Here is a 17782-nt window from a genome sequence, read left to right on the forward strand (position 1 = left end):
ACTCCCTAATGTGAAAACAAGAGAAAACAATCAAAAGAAAATGGCAGTCCACCCCTACAGATTTAATACTATTTACAAAATATACAATTTATAAACAAAACCACGGCACAAAACCTAACAATTCAAAAATGCTAAATAAGATTTGGAAACAAAGAACAGCAAACAGGTGCTACTGCCAGAAAGAGCCTCGCTAGCTGTTGGGAACCGTACTTTTAAAACTCCAGGAAGTGTAGGATGGACCAATCAGCTTCCTGTACTTCCCCCAAATCCGGCCAATCTGGCAGGGCACCTATAAGAACAAGAAAATAAAAACAACACATATGGCCAGGACCGTAACATGGTCTACTAGTAATGAAGCACGATGGTTGGCAAACCAATAAAGTAGCAAAACAGCAATGAAAGAACAAAATTTGATGAAAATATAGAACAATTTCTATGAATAAATAGGCAGTAACACCAGCTTGTGCTGCCCGTAAACCCAAGCAAAAAAGCTTACAGCACCTGGTATTCCCAGGCGGTCTTCCTACCAAGTACTAACCAGGCCCGGCTCTATTTGGCTGCCGAGATCGGACGAGATCGGGCACTTAGAGAGCGGTGTGGCCGTAAGCTGCATTTGACATCATCAACAGCTCTTAAAAACGCTGGAGAAGCAGAATGCATGACACTTGCTAAGAAGAAGATAAATGTGGCAAAGTACAAAGTACTATAACTGTACTGGTCTGTTACGCCCCTGTCTAGGGGCTCAGGGTGCAACATACAAAGATAAATTAGCATGTTCCCTCTCCGATCCCCAAACCAAAATCCAGGATCGAGATGTTCCAACAGAATGATATTTATTTTAAACGAAAGAAAGTGTCAAACAAAACATGACACTACAACTCAGGGCGAACCAAGGCCAACATAATAAACAAAATAAGCCATTTCCCACAGAAAGTGCTAGCTAGCCTGATAGAAATAAACAAACCAATAGACAGTCGCTAACCCTAACTCCCTAATGTGAAAACAGTCCAAAGAAAATGGCAGTTCACCCCTACAGATTTAATACTATTTACAAAATATACAATTTATAAACAAAACCACGGCACAAAACCTAACAATTCAAAAATGCTAAATAAGGTTTGGAAACCAAGAACAGCAAACAGGTGCTGATGCCAGAAAGAGCCTCGCTAGCTGTTGGGAACCGTACTTTTAAAACTCCAGGAAGTGTAGGATGGACCAATCAGCTTCCTGTACTGCCCCCCAATCCGGCCAATCAGGCAGGGCACCTATAAGAACAAGAAAATAAAAACAACACATATGGCCAGGACCGTAACATGGTCTACTAGTAATGAAGCACGATGGTTGGCAAACCAATAAAGTAGCAAAACAGCAATGAAAGAACAAAATTTGATGAAAATATAGAACAATTTCTATGAATAAATAGGCAGTAACACCAGCTTGTGCTGCCCGTAAACCCAAGCAAAAAAGCTTACAGCACCTGGTATTCCCAGGCGGTCTTCCTACCAAGTACTAACCAGGCCCGGCTCTATTTGGCTGCCGAGATCGGACGAGATCGGGCGCTTAGAGAGCGGTGTGGCCGTAAGCTGCATTTGACATCATCAACAGCTCTTAAAAACGCTGGAGAAGCAGAATGCATGACACTTGCTAAGAAGAAGATAAATGTGGCAAAGTACAAAGTATTATAACTGTACTGGTCTGTTACGCCCCTGTCTAGGGGGTCAGGGTGCAACATACAAAGATAAATTAGCATGTTCCCTCTCCGATCCCCAAACCAAAATCCAGGATCGAGATGTTCCAACAGAATGATATTTATTTTAAACGAAAGAAAGTGTCAAACAAAACATGACACTACAACTCAGGGCGAACCAAGGCCAACATAATAAACAAAATAAGCCATTTCCCACAGAAAGTGCTAGCTAGCCTGATAGAAATAAACAAACCAAAAGACAGTCGCTAACCCTAACTCCCTAATTTGAAAACAAGAGAAAACAATCAAAAGAAAATGGCAGTCCACCCCTACAGATTTAATACTATTTACAAAATATAAAATTTATAAACAAAACCACGGCACAAAACCTAACAATTCAAAAATGCTAAATAAGGTTTGGAAAGCAAGAACAGCAAACAGGTGCTGCTGCCAGAAAGAGCCTCGCTAGCTGTTGGGAACCGTACTTTTAAAACTCCAGGAAGTGTAGGATGGACCAATCAGCTTCCTGTACTGCCCCCCAATCCGGCCAATCAGGCAGGGCACCTATAAGAACAAGAAAATAAAAACAACACATATGGCCAGGACCGTAACATGGTCTATTAGTAATGAAGCACGATGGTTGACAAACCAATAAAGTAGCAAAACAGCAATGAAAGAACAAAATTTGATGAAAATATAGAACAATTTCTATGAATAAATAGGCAGTAACACCAGCTTGTGCTGCCCGTAAACCCAAGCAAAAAAGCTTACAGCACCTGGTATTCCCAGGCGGTCTTCCTACCAAGTACTAACCAGGCCCGGCTCTATTTGGCTGCCGAGATCGGACGAGATCGGGCGCTTAGAGAGCGGTGTGGCCGTAAGCTGCATTTGACATCATCAACAGCTCTTAAAAACGCTGGAGAAGCAGAATGCATGACACTTGCTAAGAAGAAGATAAATGTGGCAAAGTACAAAGTACTATAACTGTACTGGTCTGTTACGCCCCTGTCTAGGGGGTCAGGGTGCAACATACAAAGATAAATTAGCATGTTCCCTCTCCGATCCCCAAACCAAAATCCAGGATCGAGATGTTCCAACAGAATGATATTTATTTTAAACGAAAGAAAGTGTCAAACAAAACATGACACTACAACTCAGGGTGAACCAAGGCCAACATAATAAACAAAATAAGCCATTTCCCACAGAAAGTGCTAGCTAGCCTGATAGAAATAAACAAACCAAAAGACAGTCGCTAACCCTAACTCCCTAATGTGAAAACAGTCCAAAGAAAATGGCAGTTCACCCCTACAGATTTAATACTATTTACAAAATATACAATTTATAAACAAAACCACGGCACAAAACCTAACAATTCAAAAATGCTAAATAAGGTTTGGAAACCAAGAACAGCAAACAGGTGCTGATGCCAGAAAGAGCCTCGCTAGCTGTTGGGAACCGTACTTTTAAAACTCCAGGAAGTGTAGGATGGACCAATCATCTTCCTGTACTGCCCCCCAATCCGGCCAATCAGGCAGGGCACCTATAAGAACAAGAAAATAAAAACAACACATATGGCCAGGACCGTAACATGGTCTACTAGTAATGAAGCACGATGGTTGGCAAACCAATAAAGTAGCAAAACAGCAATGAAAGAACAAAATTTGATGAAAATATAGAACAATTTCTATGAATAAATAGGCAGTAACACCAGCTTGTGCTGCCCGTAAACCCAAGCAAAAAAGCTTACAGCACCTGGTATTCCCAGGCGGTCTTCCTACCAAGTACTAACCAGGCCCGGCTCTATTTGGCTGCCGAGATCGGACGAGATCGGGCGCTTAGAGAGCGGGCGCTTAGAGAGCGGTGTGGCCGTAAGCTGCATTTGACATCATCAACAGCTCTTAAAAACGCTAGAGAAGCAGAATGCATGACACTTGCTAAGAAGAAGATAAATGTGGCAAAGTACAAAGTACTATAACTGTACTGGTCTGTTACGCCCCTGTCTAGGGGGTCAGGGTGAAACATACAAAGATAAATTAGCATGTTCCCTCTCCGATCCTCAAACCAAAATCCAGGATCGAGATGTTCCAACAGAATGATATTTATTTTAAACGAAAGAAAGTGTCAAACAAAACATGACACTACAACTCAGGGTGAACCAAGGCCAACATAATAAACAAAATAAGCCATTTCCCACAGAAAGTGCTAGCTAGCCTGATAGAAATAAACAAACCAAAAGACAGTCGCTAACCCTAACTCCCTAATGTGAAAACAAGAGAAAACAATCAAAAGAAAATGGCAGTCCACCCCTACAGATTTAATACTATTTACAAAATATATAATTTATAAACAAAACCACGGCACAAAACCTAACAATTCAAAAATGCTAAATAAGGTTTGGAAAGCAAGAACAGCAAACAGGTGCTGCTGCCAGAAAGAGCCTCGCTAGCTGTTGGGAACCGTACTTTTAAAACTCCAGGAAGTGTAGGATGGACCAATCAGCTTCCTGTACTTCCCCCAAATCCGGCCAATCAGGCAGGGCACGTATAAGAACAAGAAAATAAAAACAACACATATGGCCAGGACCGTAACATGGTCTACTAGTAATGAAGCACGATGGTTGACAAACCAATAAAGTAGCAAAACAGCAATGAAAGAACAAAATTTGATGAAAATATAGAACAATTTCTATGAATAAATAGGCAGTAACACCAGCTTGTGCTGCCCGTAAACCCAAGCAAAAAAGCTTACAGCACCTGGTATTCCCAGGCGGTCTTCCTACCAAGTACTAACCAGGCCCGGCTCTATTTGGCTGCCGAGATCTGACGAGATCGGGCGCTTAGAGAGCGGTGTGGCCGTAAGCTGCATTTGACATCATCAACAGCTCTTAAAAACGCTGGAGAAGCAGAATGCATGACACTTGCTAAGAAGAAGATAAATGTGGCAAAGTACAAAGGACTATAACTGTACTGGTCTGTTACGCCCCTGTCTAGGGGCTCAGGGTGCAACATACAAAGATAAATTAGCATGTTCCCTCTCCGATCCCCAAACCAAAATCCAGGATCGAGATGTTCCAACAGAATGATATTTATTTTAAACGAAAGAAAGTGTCAAACAAAACATGACACTACAACTCAGGGCGAACCAAGGCCAACATAATAAACAAAATAAGCCATTTCCCACAGAAAGTGCTAGCTAGCCTGATAGAAATCAACAAACCAAAAGACAGTCGCTAACCCTAACTCCCTAATGTGAAAACAAGAGAAAACAATCAAAAGAAAATGGCAGTCCACCCCTACAGATTTAATACTATTTACAAAATATACAATTTATAAACAAAACCACGGCACAAAACCTAACAATTCAAAAATGCTAAATAAGGTTTGGAAACCAAGAACAGCAAACAGGTGCTGCTGCCAGAAAGAGCCTCGCTAGCTGTTGGGAACCGTACTTTTAAAACTCCAGGAAGTGTAGGATGGACCAATCAGCTTCCTGTACTTCCCCCAAATCCGGCCAATCAGGCAGGGCACCTATAAGAACAACAAAATAAAAACATCACATATGGCCAGGACCATAACATGGTCTACTAGTAATGAAGCACGATGGTTGACAAACCAATAAAGTAGCAAAACAGCAATGAAAGAACAAAATTTGATGAAAATATAGAACAATTTCTATGAATAAATAGGCAGTAACACCAGCTTGTGCTGCCCGTAAACCCAAGCAAAAAAGCTTACAGCACCTGGTATTCCCAGGCGGTCTTCCTACCAAGTACTAACCAGGCCCGGCTCTATTTGGCTGCCGAGATCGGACGAGATCGGGCGCTTAGAAAGCGGTGTGGCCGTAAGCTGCATTTGACATCATCAACAGCTCTTAAAAACGCTGGAGAAGCAGAATGCATGACACTTGCTAAGAAGAAGATAAATGTGGCAAAGTACAAAGTACTATAACTGTACTGGTCTGTTACGCCCCTGTCTAGGGGGTCAGGGTGCAACACACAAAGATAAATTAGCATGTTCCATCTCCGATCCCCAAACCAAAATCCAGGATCGAGATGTTCCAACAGAATGATATTTATTTTAAACGAAAGAAAGTGTCAAACAAAACATGACACTACAACTCAGGGCGAACCAAGGCCAACATAATAAACAAAATAAGCCATTTCCCACAGAAAGTGCTAGCTAGCCTGATAGAAATAAACAAACCAAAAGACAGTCGCTAACCCTAACTCCCTAATGTGAAAACAGTCCAAAGAAAATGGCAGTTCACCCCTACAGATTTAATACTATTTACAAAATATACAATTTATAAACAAAACCACGGCACAAAACCTAACAATTCAAAAATGCTAAATAAGGTTTGGAAACCAAGAACAGCAAACAGGTGCTGATGCCAGAAAGAGCCTCGCTAGCTGTTGGGAACCGTACTTTTAAAACTCCAGGAAGTGTAGGATGGACCAATCCGCTTCCTGTACTGCCCCCCAATCCGGCCAATCAGGCAGGGCACCTATAAGAACAACAAAATAAAAACAACACATATGGCCAGGACCGTAACATGGTCTACTAGTAATGAAGCACGATGGTTGGCAAACCAATAAAGTAGCAAAACAGCAATGAAAGAACAAAATTTGATGAAAATATAGAACAATTTCTATGAATAAATAGGCAGTAACACCAGCTTGTGCTGCCCGTAAACCCAAGCAAAGAAGCTTACAGCACGTGGTATTCCCAGGCGGTCTTCCTACCAAGTACTAACCAGGCCCGGCTCTATTTGGCTGCCGAGATCGGACGAGATCGGGCGCTTAGAGAGCGGTGTGGCCGTAAGCTGCATTTGACATCATCAACAGCTCTTAAAAACGCTGGAGAAGCAGAATGCATGACACTTGCTAAGAAGAAGATAAATGTGGCAAAGTACAAAGTATTATAACTGTACTGGTCTGTTACGCCCCTGTCTAGGGGGTCAGGGTGAAACATACAAAGATAAATTTGCATGTTCCCTCTCCGATCCCCAAACCAAAATCCAGGATTGAGATGTTCCAACAGAATGATATTTATTTTAAACGAAAGAAAGTGTCAAACAAAACATGACACTACAACTCAGGGCGAACCAAGGCCAACATAATAAACAAAATAAGCCATTTCCCACAGAAAGTGCTAGCTAGCCTGATAGAAATAAACAAACCAAAAGACAGTCGCTAACCCTAACTCCCTAATGTGAAAACAAGAGAAAACAATCAAAAGAAAATGGCAGTCCACCCCTACAGATTTAATACTATTTACAAAATATACAATTTATAAACAAAACCACGGCACAAAACCTAACAATTCAAAAATGCTAAATAAGATTTGGAAACCAAGAACAGCAAACAGGTGCTGCTGCCAGAAAGAGCCTCGCTAGCTGTTGGGAACCGTACATTTAAAACTCCAAGAAGTGTAGGATGGACCAATCAGCTTCCTGTACTTCCCCCAAATCCGGCCAATCAGGCACGGCACCTATAAGAACAAGAAAATAAAAACAACACATATGGCCAGGACCGTAACATGGTCTACTAGTAATGAAGCACGATGGTTGACAAACCAATAAAGTAGCAAAACAGCAATGAAAGAACAAAATTTGATGAAAATATAGAACAATTTCTATGAATAAATAGGCAGTAACACCAGCTTGAGCTGCCCGTAAACCCAAGCAAAAAAGCTTACAGCACCTGGTATTCCCAGGCGGTCTTCCTACCAAGTACTAACCAGGCCCAGCCCTATTTGGCTGCCGAGATCGGACGAGATCGGGCGCTTAGAGAGCGGTGTGGCCGTAACATGCATTTGATATCATCAACAGCTCTTAAAAACGCTAGAGAAGCAGAATGCATGACACTTGCTAAGAAGAAGATAAATGTGGCAAAGTACAAAGTACTATAACTGTACTGGTCTGTTACGCCCCTGTCTAGGGGGTCAGGGTGAAACATACAAAGATAAATTTGCATGTTCCCTCTCCGATCCCCAAACCAAAATCCAGGATTGAGATATTCCAACAGAATGATATTTATTTTAAACGAAAGAAAGTGTCAAACAAAACATGACACTACAACTCAGGGCGAACCAAGGCCAACATAATAAACAAAATAAGCCATTTCCCACAGAAAGTGCTAGCTAGCCTGATAGAAAGAAACAAACCAAAAGACAGTCGCTAACCCTAACTCCCTAATGCGAAAACAAGAGAAAACAATCAAAAGAAAAATGGCAGTCCACCCCTACAAATTTAATACTATTTACAAAATATACAATTTATAAACAAAACCACGGCACAAAACCTAACAATTCAAAAATGCTAAATAAGGTTTGGAAACCAAGAACAGCAAACAGGTGCTGATGCCAGAAAGAGCCTCGCTAGCTGTTGGGAACCGTACTTTTAAAACTCCAGGAAGTGTAGGATGGACCACTCAGCTTCCGGTACTGCCCCCCAATCCGGCCAATCAGGCAGGGCACCTATAAGAACAAGAAAATAAAAACAACACATATGGCCAGGACCGTAACATGGTCTACTAGTAATGAAGCACGATGGTTGGCAAACCAATAAAGTAGCAAAACAGCAATGAAAGAACAAAATTTGATGAAAATATAGAACAATTTCTATGAATAAATAGGCAGTAACACCAGCTTGTGCTGCCCGTAAACCCAAGCAAAGAAGCTTACAGCACGTGGTATTCCCAGGCGGTCTTCCTACCAAGTACTAACAAGGCCCGGCCCTATTTGGCTGCCGAGATCGGACGGGATCGGGCGCTTAGAGAGCGGTGTGGCCGTAAGCTGCATTTGACATCATCAACAGCTCTTAAAAACGCTGGAGAAGCAGAATGCATGACCCTTGCTAAGAAGAAGATAAATGTGGCAAAGTACAAAGTACTATAACTGTACTGGTCTGTTACGCCCCTGTCTAGGGGGTCAGGGTGAAACATACAAAGATAAATTAGCATGTTCCCTCTCCGATCCCCAAACCAAAATCCAGGATCGAGATGTTCCAACAGAATGATATTTATTTTAAACGAAAGAAAGTGTCAAACAAAACATGACACTACAACTCAGGGCGAACCAAGGCCAACATAATAAACAAAATAAGCCATTTCCCACAGAAAGTGCTAGCTAGCCTGATAGAAATAAACAAACCAAAAGACAGTCGCTAACCCTAACTCCCTAATTTGAAAACAAGAGAAAACAATCAAAAGAAAATGGCAGTCCACCCCTACAGATTTAATACTATTTACAAAATATACAATTTATAAACAAAACCACGGCACAAAACCTAACAATTCAAAAATGCTAAATAAGATTTGGAAACCAAGAACAGCAAACAGGTGCTGCTGCCAGAAAGAGCCTCGCTAGCTGTTGGGAACCGTACATTTAAAACTCCAGGAAGTGTAGGATGGACCAATCAGCTTCCTGTACTTCCCCCAAATCCGGCCAATCAGGCATGGCACCTATAAGAACAAGAAAATAAAAACAACACATATGGCCAGGACCGTAACATGGTCTACTAGTAATGAAGCACGATGGTTGACAAACCAATAAAGTAGCAAAACAGCAATGAAAGAACAAAATTTGATGAAAATATAGAACAATTTCTATGAATAAATAGGCAGTAACACCAGCTTGAGCTGCCCGTAAACCCAAGCAAAAAAGCTTACAGCACCTGGTATTCCCAGGCGGTCTTCCTACCAAGTACTAACCAGGCCCGGCCCTATTTGGCTGCCGAGATCGGACGAGATCGGGCGCTTAGAGAGCGGTGTGGCCGTAACATGCATTTGACATCATCAACAGCTCTTAAAAACGCTGGAGAAGCAGAATGCATGACACTTGCTAAGAAGAAGATAAATGTGGCAAAGTACAAAGTACTATAACTGTACTGGTCTGTTACGCCCCTGTCTAGGTGGTCAGGGTGAAACATACAAAGATAAATTTGCATGTTCCCTCTCCGATCCTCAAACCAAAATCCAGGATTGAGATGTTCCAACAGAATGATATTTATTTTAAACGAAAGAAAGTGTCAAACAAAACATGACACTACAACTCAGGGCGAACCAAGGCCAACATAATAAACAAAATAAGCCATTTCCCACAGAAAGCGCTAGCTAGCCTGATAGAAAAAAACAAACCAAAAGACAGTCGCTAACCCTAACTCCCTAATGTGAAAACAAGAGAAAACAATCAAAAGAAAATGGCAGTCCACCCCTACAGATTTAATACTATTTACAAAATATACAATTTATAAACAAAACCACGGCACAAAACCTAACAATTCAACAATGCTAAATAAGATTTGGAAACCAAGAACAGCAAACAGGTGCTACTGCCAGAAAGAGCCTCGCTAGCTGTTGGGAACCGTACTTTTAAAACTCCAGGAAGTGTAGGATGGACCAATCAGCTTCCCGTACTTCCCCTAAATCCGTCCAATCAGGCAGGGCACTTATAAGAACAAGAAAATAAAAACAACACATATGGCCAGGACCGTAACATGGTCTACTAGTAATGAAGCACGATGGTTGGCAAACCAATAAAGTAGCAAAACAGCAATGAAAGAACAAAATTTGATGAAAATATAGAACAATTTCTATGAATAAATAGGCAGTAACACCAGCTTGTGCTGCCCGTAAACCCAAGCAAAAAAGCTTACAGCACCTGGTATTCCCAGGCGGTCTTCCTACCAAGCACTAACCAGGCCCGGCTCTATTTGGCTGCCGAGATCGGACGAGATCGGGCGCTTAGAGAGCGGTGTGGCCGTAAGCTGCATTTGACATCATCAACAGCTCTTAAAAACGCTGGAGAAGCAGAATGCATGACACTTGCTAAGAAGAAGATAAATGTGGCAAAGTACAAAGTACTATAACTGTACTGGTCTGTTACGCCCCTGTCTAGGGGCTCAGGGTGCAACATACAAAGATAAATTAGCATGTTCCCTCTCCGATCCCCAAACCAAAATCCAGGATCGAGATGTTCCAAGAGAATGATATTTATTTTAAACGAAAGAAAGTGTCAAACAAAACATGACACTACAACTCAGGGCGAACCAAGGCCAACATAATAAACAAAATAAGCCATTTCCCACAGAAAGTGCTAGCTAGCCTGATAGAAATAAACAAACCAATAGACAGTCGCTAACCCTAACTCCCTAATGTGAAAACAGTCCAAAGAAAATGGCAGTTCACCCCTACAGATTTAATACTATTTACAAAATATACAATTTATAAACAAAACCACGGCACAAAACTTAACAATTCAAAAATGCTAAATAAGATTTGGAAACCAAGAACAGCAAACAGGTGCTGATGCCAGAATAAGCCTCGCTAGCTGTTGGGAACCGTACTTTTAAAACTCCAGGAAGTGTAGGATAGACCAATCAGCTTCCTGTACTGCCCCCAAATCCGGCCAATCAGGCAGGCCACCTATAAGAACAAGAAAATAAAAACAACACATATGGCCAGGACCGTAACATGGTCTACTAGTAATGAAGCACGATGGTTGGCAAACCAATAAAGTAGCAAAACAGCAATGAAAGAACAAAATTTGATGAAAATATAGAACAATTTCTATGAATAAATAGGCAGTAACACCAGCTTGTGCTGCCCGTAAACCCAAGCAAAAAAGCTTACAGCACCTGGTATTCCCAGGCGGTCTTCCTACCAAGTACTAACCAGGCCCGGCTCTATTTGGCTGCCGAGATCGGACGAGATCGGGCGCTTAGAGAGCGGTGTGGCCGTAAGCTGCATTTGACATCATCAACAGCTCTTAAAAACGCTAGAGAAGCAGAATGCATGACACTTGCTAAGAAGAAGATAAATGTGGCAAAGTACAAAGTACTATAACTGTACTGGTCTGTTACGCCCCTGTCTAGGGGGTCAGGGTGAAACATACAAAGATAAATTTGCATGTTCCCTCTCCGATCCTCAAACCAAAATCCAGGATCGAGATGTTCCAACAGAATGATATTTATTTTAAACGAAAGAAAGTGTCAAACAAAACATGACACTACAACTCAGGGCGAACCAAGGCCAACATAATAAACAAAATAAGCCATTTCCCACAGAAAGCGCTAGCTAGCCTGATAGAAATAAACAAACCAAAAGACAGTCGCTAACCCTAACTCCCTAATGTGAAAACAAGAGAAAACAATCAAAAGAAAATGGCTGTTCACCCCTACAGATTTAATACTATTTACAAAATACACAATTTATAAACAAAACCACGGCACAAAACATAACAATTCAAAAATGCTAAATAAGGTTTGGAAACCAAGAACAGCAAACAGGTGCTGATGCCAGAAAGAGCCTCGCTAGCTGTTGGGAACCGTACTTTTAAAACTCCAGGAAGTGTTGGATGGACCAATCAGCTTCCTGTACTGCCCCCCAATCCGGCCAATCAGGCAGGGCACCTATAAGAACAAGAAAATAAAAACAACACATATGGCCAGGACCGTAACATGGTCTATTAGTAATGAAGCACGATGGTTGACAAACCAATAAAGTAGCAAAACAGCAATGAAAGAACAAAATTTGATGAAAATATAGAACAATTTCTGTGAATAATTAGGCAGTAACACCAGCTTGTGCTGCCCGTAAACCCAAGCAAAAAAGCTTACAGCACCTGGTATTCCCAGGCGGTCTTCCTACCAAGTTACTAACCAGGCCCAGCTCTATTTGGCTGCCGAGATCGGACGAGATCGGGCGCTTAGAGAGCGGTGTGGCCGTAAGCTGCATTCGACATCATCAACAGCTCTTAAAAACGCTGGAGAAGCAGAATGCATGACACTTGCTAAGAAGAAGATAAATGTGGCAAAGTACAAAGTACTATAACTGTACTGGTCTGTTACGCCCCTGTCTACGGGGTCAGGGTGCAACATACAAAGATAAATTAGCATGTTCCCTCTCCGATCCCCAAACCAAAATCCAGGATCGAGATGTTCCAACAGAATGATATTTATTTTAAACGAAAGAAAGTGTCAAACAAAACATGACACTACAACTCAGGGCGAACCAAGGCCAACATAATAAACAAAATAAGCCATTTCCCACAGAAAGTGCTAGCTAGCCTGATAGAAATAAACAAACCAAAAGACAGTCGCTAACCCTAACTCCCTAATGTGAAAACAAGAGAAAACAATCAAAAGAAAATGGCAGTCCACCCCTACAGATTTAATACTATTTATAAAATATACAATTTATAAACAAAACCACGGCACAAAACCTAACAATTCAAAAATGCTAAATAAGGTTTGGAAACCAAGAACAGCAAACAGGTGCTGATGCCAGAAAGAGCCTCGCTAGCTGTTGGGAACCGTACTTTTAAAACTCCAGCAAGTGTAGGATGGACCAATCAGCTTCCTGTACTGCCCCCCAATCCGGCCAATCAGGCAGGGCACCTATAAGAACAAGAAAATGAAAACAACACATATGGCCCGGACCGTAACATGGTCTATTAGTAATGAAGCACGATGGTTGACAAACCAATAAAGTAGCAAAACAGCAATGAAAGAACAAAATTTGATGAAAATATAGAACAATTTCTATGAATAAATAGGCAGTAACACCAGCTTGTGCTGCCCGTAAACCCAAGCAAAAAAGCTTACAGCACCTGGTATTCCCAGGCGGTCTTCCTACCAAGTTACTAACCAGGCCCGGCTCTATTTGGCTGCCGAGATCGGACGAGATCGGGCGCTTAGAGAGCGGTGTGGCCGTAAGCTGCATTTGACATCATCAACAGCTCTTAAAAACGCTAGAGAAGCAGAATGCATGACACTTGCTAAGAAGAAGATAAATGTGGCAAAGTACAAAGTACTATAACTGTACTGGTCTGTTACGCCCCTGTCTAGGGGGTCAGGGTGAAACATACAAAGATAAATTAGCATGTTCCCTCTCCGATCCCCAAACCAAAATCCAGGATCGAGATGTTCCAACAGAATGATATTTATTTTAAACGAAAGAAAGTGTCAAACAAAACATGACACTACAACTCAGGGCGAACCAAGGCCAACATAATAAACAAAATAAGCCATTTCCCACAGAAAGTGCTAGCTAGCCTGATAGAAATAAACAAACCAAAAGACAGTCGCTAACCCTAACTCCCTAATGTGAAAACAAGAGAAAACAATCAAAAGAAAATGGCAGTCCACCCCTACAGATTTAATACTATTTACAAAATATACAATTTATAAACAAAACCACGGCACAAAACCTAACAATTCAAAAATGCTAAATAAGGTTTGGAAACCAAGAACAGCAAACAGGTGCTGATGCCAGAAAGAGCCTCGCTAGCTGTTGGGAACCGTACTTTTAAAACTCCAGGAAGTGTAGGATGGACCAATCAGCTTCCTGTACTGCCCCCCAATCCGGCCAATCAGGCAGGGCACCTATAAGAACAAGAAAATAAAAACAACACATATGGCCCGGACCGTAACATGGTCTATTAGTAATGAAGCACGATGGTTGACAAACCAATAAAGTAGCAAAACAGCAATGAAAGAACAAAATTTGATGAAAATATAGAACAATTTCTATGAATAAATAGGCAGTAACACCAGCTTGTGCTGCCCGTAAACCCAAGCAAAAAAGCTTACAGCACCTGGTATTCCCAGGCAGTCTTCCTACCAAGTACTAACCAGGCCCGGCTCTATTTGGCTGCCGAGATCGGACGAGATCGGGCGCTTAGAGAGCGGTGTGGCCGTAAGCTGCATTTGACATCATCAACAGCTCTTAAAAACGCTAGAGAAGCAGAATGCATGACACTTGCTAAGAAGAAGATAAATGTGGCAAAGTACAAAGTACTATAACTGTACTGGTCTGTTACGCCCCTGTCTAGGGGGTCAGGGTGCAACATACAAAGATAAATTAGCATGTTCCCTCTCCGATCCCCAAACCAAAATCCAGGATCGAGATGTTCCAACAGAATGATATTTATTTTAAACGAAAGAAAGTGTCAAACAAAACATGACACTACAACTCAGGGCGAACCAAGGCCAACATAATAAACAAAATAAGCCATTTCCCACAGAAAGTGCTAGCTAGCCTGATAGAAATAAACAAACCAAAAGACAGTCGCTAACCCTAACTCCCTAATGTGAAAACAAGAGAAAACAATCAAAAGAAAATGGCAGTCCACCCCTACAGATTTAATACTATTTACAAAATATACAATTTATAAACAAAACCACGGCACAAAACCTAACAATTCAAAAATGCTAAATAAGGTTTGGAAAGCAAGAACAGCAAACAGGTGCTGCTGCCAGAAAGAGCCTCGCTAGCTGTTGGGAACCGTACTTTTAAAACTCCAGGAAGTGTAGGATGGACCAATCAGCTTCCTGTACTGCCCCCCAATCCGGCCAATCAGGCAGGGCACTTATAAGAACAAGAAAATAAAAACAACACATATGGCCAGGACCGTAACATGGTCTACTAGTAATGAAGCACGATGGTTGGCAAACCAATAAAGTAGCAAAACAGCAATGAAAGAACAAAATTTGATGAAAATATAGAACAATTTCTATGAATAAATAGGCAGTAACACCAGCTTGTGCTGCCCGTAAACCCAAGCAAAAAAGCTTACAGCACCTGGTATTCCCAGGCGGTCTTCCTACCAAGTACTAACCAGGCCCGGCTCTATTTGGCTGCCGAGATCGGACGAGATCGGGCGCTTAGAGAGCGGTGTGGCCGTAAGCTGCATTTGACATCATCAACAGCTCTTAAAAACGCTAGAGAAGCAGAATGCATGACACTTGCTAAGAAGAAGATAAATGTGGCAAAGTACAAAGTACTATAACTGTACTGGTCTGCTACGCCCCTGTCTAGGGGGTCAGGGTGAAACATACAAAGATAAATTAGCATGTTCCCTCTCCGATCCCCAAACCAAAATCCAGGATCGAGATGTTCCAACAGAATGATATTTATTTTAAACGAAAGAAAGTGTCAAACAAAACATGACACTACAACTCAGGGTGAACCAAGGCCAACATAATAAACAAAATAAGCCATTTCCCACAGAAAGTGCTAGCTAGCCTGATAGAAATAAACAAACCAAAAGACAGTCGCTAACCCTAACTCCCTAATGTGAAAACAAGAGAAAACAATCAAAAGAAAATGGCAGTCCACCCCTACAGATTTAATACTATTTACAAAATATACAATTTATAAACAAAACCACGGCACAAAACCTAACAATTCAAAAATGCTAAATAAGGTTTGGAAACCAAGAACAGCAAACAGGTGCTGATGCCAGAAAGAGCCTCGCTAGCTGTTGGGAACTGTACTTTTAAAACTCCAGGAAGTGTAGGATGGACCAATCAGCTTCCTGTACTGCCCCCCAATCCGGCTAATCAGGCAGGGCACCTATAAGAACAAGAAAATAAAAACAACACATATGGCCAGGACCGTAACATGGTCTATTAGTAATGAAGCACGATGGTTGACAAACCAATAAAGTAGCAAAACAGCAATGAAAGAACAAAATTTGATGAAAATATAGAACAATTTCTATGAATAAATAGGCAGTAACACCAGCTTGTGCTGCCCGTAAACCCAAGCAAAAAAGCTTACAGCACCTGGTATTCCCAGGCGGTCTTCCTACCAAGTACTAACCAGGCCCGGCTCTATTTGGCTGCCGAGATCGGACAAGATCGGGCGCTTAGAGAGCGGTGTGGCCGTAAGCTGCATTTGACATCATCAACAGCTCTTAAAAACGCTGGAGAAGCAGAATGCATGACACTTGCTAAGAAGAAGATAAATGTGGCAAAGTACAAAGTACTATAACTGTACTGGTCTGTTACGCCCCTGTCTAGGGGGTCAGGGTGCAACATACAAAGATAAATTTGCATGTTCCCTCTCCGATCCTCAAACCAAAATCCAGGATTGAGATGTTCCAACAGAATGATATTTATTTTAAACGAAAGAAAGTGTTAAACAAAACATGACACTACAACTCAGGGCGAACCAAGGCCAACATTATAAACAATATAAGCCATTTCCCACAGAAAGTGCTAGCTAGCCTGATAGAAATAAACAAACCGAAAGATAGTCGCTAACCCTAACTCCCTAATGTGAAAACAAGAGAAAACAATCAAAAGAAAATGGCTGTTCACCCCTACAGATTTAATACTATTTACAAAATATACAATTTATAAACAAAACCAAGGCACAAAACCTAACAATTCAAAAATGCTAAATAAGGTTTGGAAAGCAAGAACAGCAAACAGGTGCTGCTGCCAGAAAGAGCCTCGCTAGCTGTTGGGAACCGTACTTTTAAAACTCCAGCAAGTGTAGGATGGACCAATCAGCTTCCTGTACTTCCCCCAAATCCGGCCAATCAGGCAGGGCACCTATAAGAACAACAAAATAAAAACAACACATATGGCCAGGACCGTAACATGGTCTACTAGTAATGAAGCACGATGGTTGACAAACCAATAAAGTAGCAAAACAGCAATGAAAGAACAAAATTTGATGAAAATATAGAACAATTTCTATGAATAAATAGGCAGTAACACCAGCTTGTGCTGCCCGTAAACCCAAGCAAAAAAGCTTACAGCACCTGGTATTCCCAGGCGGTCTTCCTACCAAGTTACTAACCAGGCCCGGCTCTATTTGGCTGCCGAGATCGGACGAGATCGGGCGCTTAGAGAGCGGTGTGGCCGTAAGCTGCATTTGACATCATCAACAGCTCTTAAAAACGCTAGAGAAGCAGAATGCATGACACTTGCTAAGAAGAAGATAAATGTGGCAAAGTACAAAGTACTATAACTGTACTGGTCTGTTACGCCCCTGTCTAGGGGGTCAGGGTGAAACATACAAAGATAAATTAGCATGTTCCCTCTCCGATCCCCAAACCAAAATCCAGGATCGAGATGTTCCAACAGAATGATATTTATTTTAAACGAAAGAAAGTGTCAAACAAAACATGACACTACAACTCAGGGCGAACCAAGGCCAACATAATAAACAAAATAAGCCATTTCCCACAGAAAGTGCTAGCTAGCCTGATAGAAATAACCAAACCAAAAGACAGTCGCTAACCCTAACTCCCTAATGTGAAAACAAGAGAAAACAATCAAAAGAAAATGGCAGTCCACCCC

The 17782-nt window shown here is 41.6% G+C and overlaps 18 pseudogenes; all 18 read right to left on the reverse strand.

The window, feature by feature from the left end:
* Window positions 1–489: 489 nt before the first annotated feature.
* LOC137115991 (5S ribosomal RNA) lies at window positions 490–608 on the reverse strand (annotated as a pseudogene).
* Window positions 609–1465: 857 nt separating this feature from the next.
* Window positions 1466–1584, reverse strand: LOC137115866 (5S ribosomal RNA; annotated as a pseudogene).
* An 867-nt stretch (window positions 1585–2451) lies between these two features.
* LOC137115867 (5S ribosomal RNA) lies at window positions 2452–2570 on the reverse strand (annotated as a pseudogene).
* Window positions 2571–3427: 857 nt separating this feature from the next.
* LOC137116293 (5S ribosomal RNA) lies at window positions 3428–3561 on the reverse strand (annotated as a pseudogene).
* An 867-nt stretch (window positions 3562–4428) lies between these two features.
* On the reverse strand, window positions 4429–4547 carry LOC137115938 (5S ribosomal RNA; annotated as a pseudogene).
* An 867-nt stretch (window positions 4548–5414) lies between these two features.
* Window positions 5415–5533, reverse strand: LOC137115977 (5S ribosomal RNA; annotated as a pseudogene).
* Window positions 5534–6390: 857 nt separating this feature from the next.
* LOC137116080 (5S ribosomal RNA) lies at window positions 6391–6509 on the reverse strand (annotated as a pseudogene).
* Window positions 6510–7376: 867 nt separating this feature from the next.
* On the reverse strand, window positions 7377–7495 carry LOC137116102 (5S ribosomal RNA; annotated as a pseudogene).
* Window positions 7496–8363: 868 nt separating this feature from the next.
* Window positions 8364–8482, reverse strand: LOC137116279 (5S ribosomal RNA; annotated as a pseudogene).
* Window positions 8483–9349: 867 nt separating this feature from the next.
* On the reverse strand, window positions 9350–9468 carry LOC137116158 (5S ribosomal RNA; annotated as a pseudogene).
* Window positions 9469–10335: 867 nt separating this feature from the next.
* LOC137116061 (5S ribosomal RNA) lies at window positions 10336–10454 on the reverse strand (annotated as a pseudogene).
* Window positions 10455–11311: 857 nt separating this feature from the next.
* Window positions 11312–11430, reverse strand: LOC137115868 (5S ribosomal RNA; annotated as a pseudogene).
* An 867-nt stretch (window positions 11431–12297) lies between these two features.
* LOC137116118 (5S ribosomal RNA) lies at window positions 12298–12417 on the reverse strand (annotated as a pseudogene).
* Window positions 12418–13284: 867 nt separating this feature from the next.
* Window positions 13285–13404, reverse strand: LOC137116226 (5S ribosomal RNA; annotated as a pseudogene).
* Window positions 13405–14271: 867 nt separating this feature from the next.
* On the reverse strand, window positions 14272–14390 carry LOC137116001 (5S ribosomal RNA; annotated as a pseudogene).
* Window positions 14391–15257: 867 nt separating this feature from the next.
* On the reverse strand, window positions 15258–15376 carry LOC137115869 (5S ribosomal RNA; annotated as a pseudogene).
* Window positions 15377–16243: 867 nt separating this feature from the next.
* On the reverse strand, window positions 16244–16362 carry LOC137116047 (5S ribosomal RNA; annotated as a pseudogene).
* An 867-nt stretch (window positions 16363–17229) lies between these two features.
* On the reverse strand, window positions 17230–17349 carry LOC137116227 (5S ribosomal RNA; annotated as a pseudogene).
* Between the last annotated feature and the right edge of the window lie 433 nt (window positions 17350–17782).

This window comes from Channa argus, unplaced genomic scaffold, assembly GCF_033026475.1.
Source record: "Channa argus isolate prfri unplaced genomic scaffold, Channa argus male v1.0 Contig030, whole genome shotgun sequence".
Taxonomy (NCBI): Eukaryota; Metazoa; Chordata; class Actinopteri; order Anabantiformes; family Channidae; genus Channa; species Channa argus.